The sequence below is a fragment of the Haemaphysalis longicornis genome, unplaced genomic scaffold, assembly GCF_048455015.1.
Source record: "Haemaphysalis longicornis isolate Haplotype H1 unplaced genomic scaffold, Haemaphysalis longicornis Haplotype H1 scaffold_5, whole genome shotgun sequence".
Classification (NCBI taxonomy): domain Eukaryota; kingdom Metazoa; phylum Arthropoda; class Arachnida; order Ixodida; family Ixodidae; genus Haemaphysalis; species Haemaphysalis longicornis.
The window spans coordinates 170903421-170914199 of NW_027526385.1; the positions used below are offsets into that span (position 1 = coordinate 170903421).

The 10779-nt window shown below is 50.0% G+C and overlaps 1 pseudogene; it reads left to right on the plus strand.

Moving 5' to 3' along the window:
* The first annotated feature begins 1127 nt into the window (after window positions 1–1127).
* On the plus strand, window positions 1128–7705 carry LOC144139998 (uncharacterized; annotated as a pseudogene).
* The last annotated feature ends 3074 nt before the right edge of the window (window positions 7706–10779 follow it).

Here is a 10779-nt window from a genome sequence, read left to right on the forward strand (position 1 = left end):
CCAGCCGCGCCTCTCGGACCAGCTCCTGCTCATCGAGAGAGCAGCCGGTGCTAAAGCAGCTTATGGATTCCCGTGAAGAGGGAACCACTGGTGCAACACCACAATTGAGCTCGCAATGAATACTTTCTCTCTCTCTCTTCTTCCCTCTATCACGGCGCCCGCCTGTCCACAACTCTCGAGACAACCATGCCTCTGGCGACCGCACGTCTGCACGCACTCTGGGAAGATGGCACGTGTGGGCAGAATGCACCCACGCCACTATTTGCCTGTCCAGGAAAACCTGTCTGTATAGATAAGCTATCTTATGCGTCATATCGGGAATAAGATACGCTGCCTCGTACAGAAATCTTAGCATGGCACAGCTTAGAAACACCCTAGTCCGCAAAGTTATCAATATATGTCTCCCTATGAGTGCGAGCAACAAAGTCCTCGACGACATGGGGACTACAGTAACCGTGGACGAAATAGTCGCTGTTCACAAATACAACCAAATGGCAAGACTGACCAACCCACAGCCGGTCGACAGCTCCTGAAATCCCTAGGATACACGGACAGCCAAGCCGTGTACCCTACGAGTCGCTGATGAGACCAGCGGGGCAGTCGCCTGGGTGCGCCCGCGCAGGCTGCTCGAAGGGGCGCAGCGAGGCAGTGCCGTTGGTGCCTTGCGGGCTCCCTAGAGTTCCTCTACATAGCTCCCACAGGGTGCTAAAAGTTGCGCGACCGCCCGCCATCTTGTTATCCGGATTGCTGCGGCACAGCCGCCCGTCGCAGGTGTAGGAGCCTCGCCGCCACGCTTCCGACGGCGGCCGACGCGCGGTGGGGGCGCTTCGGTCGGCGACGCCTTCCGGCGGCTACGTTGGATTCCTGCCATGGAGGAAAGAATCGCAGGAAAGCTAGAGAGGCTAGAAGGCTTTCTAGTGTCGTGAACGGCCGGCGCTCCCAGCAGGCGAAGTGAAATGTTTTCGGATCCGCCCTGCAGATGGCGCTACCGCCCTCTGGCGCGCTAGCATTTTGGTGCGCGGCCAGGTGCGGTAGCAAGGTGGCTCGAGCTGTGTCGAAGTTTTTTGTTGTGGTTGCGCGCTGCTGGACGTTGTTGTGCTGCGTCGTCTAAACAGGGAGTTGCAACAATGCCTGCCCGCAAGGGTAGGACTTGCTTTGTGCCGTTCTGCAAGGGCGGATACAAATCGTCGACGGAAAAGGTGTCCTTGTTCCGAGCCCCTTCCGATCCCGTTCGCTTGCAAAAGTGGGCCAGGAACATCAAACGAGACGACAGGGTGCTTGATAACACGTGCGTGGGGTGTTCCCGTCACTTTGACGAATGCTACATACAGAGGACATTCAAACACGTGATCAACGGAGAAAACGTCGAGTTCGAACGCGAGCGGCCTTCGCTTACTGATGACGCTGTGCCGACGGTGTTCCCCGACGCTCCTGCATACTTGACGAAGCCTGTTCCAAAGAAAAGAAAGGTGAGAAACATTGCCAGCAACTATGTCCCACCACCCAAGCGGAAGGCATTACGTGCAAGCACGCCTGACTTAGAACTCGACGAAGGGATTGACCAAGCCTCGGAGCCTTCCCACTGTACACAAAACGTCTTAGAGATGTCTACCATGGTCTTGCGAGGTCTTAGACATCTTGCGCTATAAAAGTTACCTATAAGACGTATATTTTTGTGTCTCAAAGATGTCTTAAGAGAGATAGCTACAGGACACCTGTGCAAGATCTCCGACGTCTTGAGCTCCGTGAGATGTTGATAAGTCATCTGTGCTAAGATGGCTAGAAGACATATGAACCTCAACGTGTACAAGACGTTTGTCCTAGCTGGCTGATGTTGTAAGCTTCTTAAGACACCTACAAAGCGTCTACCATGAGATGTCTACAGTACGTTTTGTGTAGACAGCTGAAAGATATCACTAATAGATGTGTCAGATGTTCAGCTATTGAACACGTCTACATGACGTTGATTGCAAGACAGCTAAGAGATGGCATTTTAAAAAGATGTTGAAGACGTTTTCAATGACGCGATATCGTCTAGCTGTACTGCAATCATTGTCGTGCACACGTCTTTCCTAGCTTAGAATCGAAGACACCTACTAATAATGTCTTCTGGCTATCTACGCAAGACGTGCTATACGCCTCGAGCGCGGCCTGTAGGGGCGCCACTGAAATCCCCCTAGCGGCCCGTTTCGAAAGCAGCCGCGGGAGTCCGCGTCCCGCTCCCCACTGTCACCGCTGCTTTTGCGGCACGTTCACGGCCGAGATTTACCGTTTGCGGGCGTTTGAAATCCATGTTTATGTGGAGAAGACACTCTGTTAGCAAATGGGGTGTGTTTACGTAAGTGTAAATGTTTCTGACGCGATCTTAGTGTGGTATATTCGGTCTGTATAAGCGCCAGGTGTGTGTGACAGGCCAGCGTCGCGGAACCGGCGTATCATTGAGCCGATTGTAGTTACACTGCCCTGAATTTACTAGCAGTGTCTCCGTAACCACCGGTTCCTCAGATGTTCATGCTACGGCTGTACACTACGATATAAGTCAGTTTTGTGCGCTTACATAATCAGCGGAGCACTCATACCTGACAGCACGCCAGTTACGTTTGCCAATTTATTATACCTCAGATATTGATCACCACCATTTACAAGCCAGTCTGTGTTAATTTCGGGAATAGTCAACAAAAGTACGATGGACAATGCATAATTATACTGGGGGATCAGCACACGACAGAGTCGTCTTGTCGTGAGGTGAGCGCCTCTGCGAGCAGCGCGGAGATGGGCTTAGAATATAATCCGTGACCGCGATAAATGCTTCTTCGAAATATCGTCATATGGCACTGGGAGCCTGCAGAATAAAGCAGAAACTGAAATCAGAAGGCCTATCACATGCCACACTCTTCCAACGACACCTTTCATCGCTTGTTGAACTGCCTACCCTGTATACTTCCAAAAATTCGTCCGCCGTACGATCAGCTGTTCGTTGAAGTAAAAAAACAAAAGGAAAGTGAACGCGAGATTTGTGTGTGCGATTACTAAAACATTCATTGCTTGATTACGCTCCGCATTTGTACACAGCAAATGTATACACAGGGGTGCTACCGTCGGCGAATCCCGGAAGAGCGGCGATGAAGCGCGCAGTACCGCGTCCCCGGGTAGCTCTTGCAGGCGCTCGCATACTCTACGAGGACGCAGCTGCTTTTTAAGTGACCTAAACGTACTCTTTGCTATAGACGTCACCATAATATGTTTTTTTAGGGCGCGGAAAGGCGAACAGAAGCAAAACAGAACCAGAACACTGCACGAGCCCCTATCAGCCACGCAGCGCAAATCCCGTCAACACCGCGGAGAAGCGGCGGCAGGCGGCGCAGCGATCGCGAAGCTCGAGGCGTATAGTCACTTCGTGACAGACGTTTTGTGGAAAGGAAAAACCTTTAATTTCTTTGCGTTTAGCACGTTTCGCTGAGGTCGCTGAGCTATGGTCGTCGGCAGGATTTGCGTTGCGAGGGGAGGGCAAAGAACAAGTGGAAGTAAGCAACTCTTCTTGTGGGGCAATTGGAAGTGGAATTGCCCCTTTTGTACCCCTCTGTTTACGCACATAACTGCGTCTAAACGACGTTGGCTGTAATAGGGCTAGAAGGCTCTGCTTACAGAACGTGATCGCCTACATTGCGTTTGTATGAGGTAGTGCAAATTATCGTGAGAACTAATTTCTTACGGTGTCTACTGGACGCGTCTCACGAAGGTTGAGGGAACATTATTAAATCCAGAAGACCTAGCAATAGGGCTTTATTCGCAGGCCCCAATAACGTTTTCCGAATCCAGTCCAATCAAGCGTGAAAGAGTCAAACCTAGGGAAGAGGACTCATCGTGAATTCGCTGACAGGTGGGAGACGAGGTGGCAGGTGAAGAGGAAAGGAAAATGCCAGGTAGATTGCGCCAGATGGCTAAACAGACCATTTCATGCATGAAACGCGCTTTGTGTTCGTGGCAAACAGCTCGTGAGTTGTGTGATTGACAGTAACACTATTCTTTCCTCTGGCTACTCAGGGTTTTATACATTCCCCCAAAAGAAAACCCCAGAAGGATTTCGTCACCCCCTAGAAACCTAAATTCTGGATAAACCCCTGTGGCTACTTATCACTGACAGACACACACACGTGGTTGTATATGTGGATAAATGAATGAGAACTGGGTTATCGCACGAAAATAAAAGCCAGAAAAAAATTTCACATTCGTTGAAATTGTTTATTATGGAAACATCGTATGCGTACGGCACTTTTAAACCTAATTGTCTCCTACGCGCATGCAGGCTGTGCACGTGCACGCTTCACTATGTATTTAGAGCTCCGGCTGAAAAATAATCAGAATGTCGTTTCTTCATCATATATTGCAACGATACTTAATAACCATAGGCATTGATATGCGCGCTACAGTGAAATTTCAATAGTTCAACAAAATCGGCCTGGACGTGAAGCCAGTCTACATTCCCATAGCAAATTTGTTGGAGAACCAAGGTGCACCTTCCCGGCACCCGTTCAGCAATGTCTCACCGCCGTCAGCTTTTTGTACAAAAATTGTGTTGACAAATGACCCTGAAGCGCTTTGTTTCAGATGGCACATCCGTTTGGAAACAGGGGATGTACTTGTTGTCAAGCACGTCACGTTCACTGAGCGTTCTGAACCGGCGACTCCAGAACAAGCGGAAACATCACTGTGTCGCATATACTGCCGCAACGTCAAGGTTGATGAGTTTTTTGTTGTCAACGAAAGTGATGCACTCGTGGCTCTAAAGAAGGCTGACGCCCTGTTGTTGTGCCCTGGGTGTGATATAGAGCCCCTCAAGTCAGGCCAGTGCACAAAGTTTGGTGCAGCGTACACACGTGCTGTGTCGCAACAGCTGAAGGAAAGAAGTGCTTGCGTTGTAAGTACACGAGGAAGCTGATAGCGAACCAGATGCGCCGGCAGAAGCAGCAGTCCAAACCCAAGTTCAGGCAGCGAGCTGCAAGAAAATCTGTTCAGCTGTTCCGCACAAAAAGAAAGCTTGCAAGAGCTCAAGAAAACGTGGAAAAACTGCGGCTTTTGAACGAATCCGTGGCCAGCACAGCTTTACAGCAGAAAATCAGTGCGCTACCGCCTAAACAACGATTAGCTGTAAGAACCTGCTTTAAGGCTGCGTCCAGAAAGTCAAGCCGTGGCATGACTTACGACAAGCTGTGGGTTCTGGAATGTCTCCTGATGCGCATGAAGAGTCCACAGCTCTACGAGCGTATTAGAAGACATCAGATAATGGCACTGCCAAGTAAATCATGCCTTGACAAGCACATGCAAGCATTCAAAAGTTCATTTGGTTGCAACCCCAAGGTGTTTTCAGCACTCGAGCATAAAACAAAGGACATGGATGAGTTCAGTGTTCATGGCGGACTTCTTTTCGACGAACTGAAACTTTCTGAGAATATTGGAGTAAAAGCGTCGGGAGAAATGACTGGCTTCGTAGACCCCGGTGACTTCACGGAACAAGACAGCAAGACTTCTCAGAGCGACCATGGACTGGTTATAATGTTCCAGCCTTTCCAAGGTGGGTAGTTTCAGTTAACCACGCAACATCAATGTCACGTGGTTTAAAAGTAGCATCAGCGAGTCAGCCTTCATATGCTCGTTCCCTCTAAACCCAAATAAAAATATTGCTTCTGTCCTTAACTTTGCAATAGTTACCTTTTTTCAGGGGAAGGGACACAAATACTCGGCGTATTTGCATCTAGAGGGAACGTGAAGGCACATATCCTGTCCAAGTTACTACTTGAAGCTACAATCCTGGCTGAGAAATCTGGGCTTCGCGTTGATTTTTGGACGGGCGACGGTGCGCCGTGGAACAGACGTCTTTGAAAGCTGCTTGGAATAAAGGGTAAGTTGCCTCATTCAATACACTTTCATGAAACCATTCATGTTTTCCTTGCCTGTATTCATTTATATAACTTCTTTCTTTTGCAGCATCATCAGTGGAGATCACATGCAGGGCTCCCCATCCTGTTGACGCAGCAAGACATCTTTACATGATTTCTGACTTTCCTCACCTTGTAAAATGTATACGGAAGGCCTTTGTTTCAAAGGGATTGCAGATACCGCAAGGTCATGTTCATGTAGGTCCTATCTGGCAAGCTTGGAACAACGATAAGGATACCGTTACACTGAAGGTCATGCCACATATTACCAAGGCACATGTAGAACCCACTGCTTTTGAAAAAATGCGGGTCAATCTAGCCTTTCAGCTGTACATCGAGGAGGTTCTCAAAGGACTTTTCTTTTACAAGAGTGACCTCCAGACAAAGTTTAGCACAATCGAGCCAACACAGCACTTTGTGAAGCTTATGGAAAAGTTAATTTTTGTGATGTCGTCGCGAACGCCAGTCAAAGGTCTTCGGCCCAACTCAAAAAGTGCAGAGTACTTAGAAGAGTTTATTATTTTTTGAGTGAGTGGGAGGAGGAGGAGGAAAAGCTTTATTGTGAGCCTGGTGATGTGGGAGTGGCTCCTCAGTCCAGGAGACCATGGGACGACCTTGTTGTCTCAGCCCTGGACACCAGGAGTTGCTGTGCATCCAAGCCGGCGCTGGTCGTCAGGTTCTCCCACAGCTCAGGGAGGGGAAGGGAAGTGGGTAAAGGTGGGAGGGCTGGGTTGTGTGCGCACCCCAAGATCATGTGTATGAGGGTACATGGGTTAGGGCAGAATTTACATGTAGCAGGGTATTGGGTGGGGTACATCCGATGTAGCCAAGTTGGGTGAGGAAAGGTGTTTGTTTGAAGCCTCCGGATTATTACTTCTTCTGTTTTAGTAAGCTGCGGGTGAGGAGGGGGAAAATGTTGTCTTGATGTGCGGTAATGTTGGGTGATGTCTTGAAATGTGAACAGGGGAACGAGACTTGGTGTTTCCTCAGAGGCCTGGGAGGAGAGTTCGCAGGCTTGTCTATGGGCAAAATTATTGCCCGTTAGTGAGGAGTGTCCCGGGGTCCACACAATGTCGATCTTCCTGTTGGGGGCGTGTTGAGCCAGGAGGTTCCACGTAGTTGAGGCCACGTAACCTGATAAAAAGCTGCGACAGACGGCTTGACAGTCTGTAATTAGAATCGTTGCAAGGAGCATGCGGCAAAGAAGCGTGGCGGTTTTCTGAGCTCAGAGACTGCACTTGGGCTCCATGTAACACTGAAGAGTACGCTGTGTCTTCTGGAGTATCTGATTCCACACTTAGCTACAAGTACCTGCTTACTGCAAATCTTAGTCAGGACAAAGCAGAGAACGTTTTTGGGATTGTGCGTCAATCTTTTGGATGCAATCATCATCCCACTCCCGAGCAGTTCTTGACTATTATTAATAACCCTAGCTTCAACAGCTTAGCTAGGCCACCCAGAGCTGGAAATTCACAGCCTCAACTCGTCACCGCACTCTTGGAGCCATCTCACGCATGTCAAGAAAGAACTGTTCCAATAACAACACTGGTTGACAGGCTGTTAGATGGAGGAAATTTAGAAGATGCTGCAATTGTGATGGATAAGCACAGCTCCTTGCTTGACCACAAGGACTATGCAGAAAAGAAGAGCGACAGCCGACTCATCTTTTATATAGGTGGGTACGTCGTGCGAAAGTCACCCAAGAGAATTTCATGCCCCGAGTGCGCATCTTCACTTTGCCTTCTTCCTGTTCAGGCTACATCAAATGAGAGTGCTTCAATAACAAAAGAGTTCGACCATGGTGGATTACTTTACCCGTCCAGGCCAATTGAACTCCTCGTTGCTAAGCTTGAGAACGCATTTACTGTTTTCTTTAGCCGGAACAAGTTACACGCTGAGAGCATGACCTGTTTCCCAAGGTTCATTCAGCGAAATGACCTCGAAGTGGTCGGCTGCGCACAGCACGGCCGGGAAGTGACGGCAAACGTTGTGAAGTTTTATGCTCTTACGAGGCTACATTTCCTTGCGAAAGCTTGCAACAAATCTCAAAGCTTGCAACGAGAGAAGCAGAAGCTTCTAAAGTTGAGGCGGTGCCAGTGAGATGCGTCTTGTTCACTAGATTGTCTCACTTGTTCACTGTGGATTGTCTGAACTGTTAAAACTTGTGATAATAAAGATATTGTACTTGCTTAGTTCTGGCATACTTTTTAATGTTCTTGTTGCAATATTGCCCTAGCACACCACACCAGCCCTGCTGGAGGCTTCGGTGCTTCCTTCACCGGAGGGGGAGGGCCCCGATGTACGCCGTTTGCATACGAAGCATCATTGCGGTTTGCCCAGTTTCAGTGTGATTGCTGGTACACATTGTTTTCATTCGGCTCCGCGACGCCGAAACAGCTTTCATTTTAAGGCATTCTAAGAATACCGCGTTGGCAGAGTTCAGGCGAACGACTTTTCGGTGTAGGGGGTGGTGAAAACATTTGAGAGAAAAAAATTCACAGCATATCCACGGGGTGAATGATGATGAGTGGGCGAAGCTCCTGAGGGGAAATCATCGGTAAAACCGTGACTCTTCAGTGAAAGTTCGCCCACTACATCTGTGTCCGAACGTAACGTCTAGAAAGTCTCTCTTAAACCGCGCGTCGGCACCTTGGGGCTGAGCTCGCCTGATGCGTTTTGCAGACGCCTCACGAGCTCTCACTGCATCGGGGTCTGCGTGCCGATACGCGCGCTTTCTCGCCGCTTCCCGTTCTCTGACGTTTTGGAGATCTTCTTCGCGCCGCAGCCGTGCCGCTTCGCGTACGGCAGGGTCCTCGCGCCGTTGCCGTGACGCTTGGGCCTCTCGTTCTCGAACGCTGGGATCTTGGCGGCGTCGTCGCGCAGCCAGACGACACGCTTCGGCCTCCCGCTCTCGTACGGCAGGATCTTGGCGGCAGCGTCGCGCAGCTTCACGGAGCGCTTCTGCCTCGCGGGCTCGCACATCTGCAGCCTTATGCATCGGGCGACTCCGAGCGCGCGCCAACAGCGAACGGATTTTATTACAACGCTCCCCGCCATCTAGTAAACAATCCAAGAACTAAACTAGGGGTAGCTACGCCATCTAGTAAACAATCCAAGCGCATCTTTTCATCATATACAAGTACCGCCATCTAGTAAACAATCCAAGGACTAAACTAGAGGTAGCCACACCATCTAGTAAACAATCCAAGAACTAAACTAGAGGTGGCTACATACATACGTCGAGGATGGAAAGACCCACGCCCTAACGAGCTTCGCCCCTAAAAAATCTTGTGCTGGTCACCTCCACTGTTAAACCCCCGCAACTCATTTTCGGCGCTCAGGAGAGCCACAACGGCGGAGCCCGCAAGCAACGTTCGCGTACCTCCTGCCGCAGCAAGCGCTGGCCGTTGACCTTAAATCGCGTGGTTAACAGGGCAACGCAAACTAATCAACAGCGTGCCACAAGCGAGACAGCAGCAACAACAACAAAAAACACCTATAGCAAGTTTTGGTACTGCAATACCGGCAATACCGCGCGCGCAAGCGCCTTAGTTGAGCGCTCACCAGCGAGCGGCAGCGCCCCCTCCCCGCGGGATCGGGAAACATTACACGTTTTTCCTGCCGGTCCGGACAGTAGAATACTTCTAGCCAGAGTTACTGGATATAGACAGTTGCGAAACTCCCCATAGGCCCCATGTATCGAAAGCCGGTCTTCGGTTGCCCCCCTGCGCCGGGGCAAGCACGGGGCAAGTTGACTAGCCTGTCGTCTGTCGGCAGGACGTTGAAGCAGTACTCAAGTGCTTGCGGCTGCTGCCGTAAGTCATAAAAAGAAAAGCCGCAAAAACACAAGTAAATTTTACGTAATTATTGTGTTTTAATTTAAAAATCAATCTTTATTTTACAGAAGAATTTTGAATATAATAGTTTAACGAAGTTCCGTTTTCATCTCCTAGGTGCCGCGCGCGTCGACTTGCCCCTCAGCTTCCACGGAGTGGGGGGCTAGCGCCGCCCGGATTCTGAAGCGGAGTTTCGCAACTGTCTATATTGAGTAACTCTGACTTCTAGCCTCTGTAGGAAAGCGACATCGCAGGAAATATCCTGCGATGTCGCTCACGCTGCTGCTGCTGCTGCTGCTCCTGTTCCTGGGCGGGACGCGGTGTCGCCCGCGTCGGCGGCTGCTGCGAAGTCGTAGTGGGGGCTTCTCTGCGCGGCATGGATAACCGGAGTGAAGTCATCACGGCGGTGCGTGGAAGAGGGTCGCGCAACTCTTAGCTCCCTGCGAAAGCTATATAGAGGAACTCTAGGGCTCCCAGACCGGGAGCGCCGCCTCGCGGTCGCTTCGAAGACCGACCGCTCCTTCCGGCCTCTTCGTCGTCTTGCTCCTTCTTTCGTACCCCGATTCATCTGCTACACATCTTCGTCTTACGCTTCCAGCGCCTCGAAAGTCTTCGTTTTTTCAGTTCTACAATTGCCCTCTCTAATTTCCACCATAATTCCTGACAATATCTGATACAGGGCCGCATAAGGCGAAACCAGTGAAAGAATTGCAGTCCCATTGACCGGGATACCCGCATGCCTGGGCACCCAAACAACGCGCACCGATAAGATATGATTTGGAAAAAAAAGTGCCTAAAAGTCTTTGGAAGAATAAAATGTTCAGGTTTGTCAACCGAAGTGCAACGGGACAGAAAGCGAGTTATAAAAAAAATCTGTGGTTGATTCCTCTGCAATAGGAGTCGGTAAAACACGAAAGTGAAATGTGCAGCGAAATCTGCAGCTAAGCATGATTTGTGGGTCGACGGCTGTCTTGTGGGTGTGCTTGGTGGGCGACATCCTGCTGGCG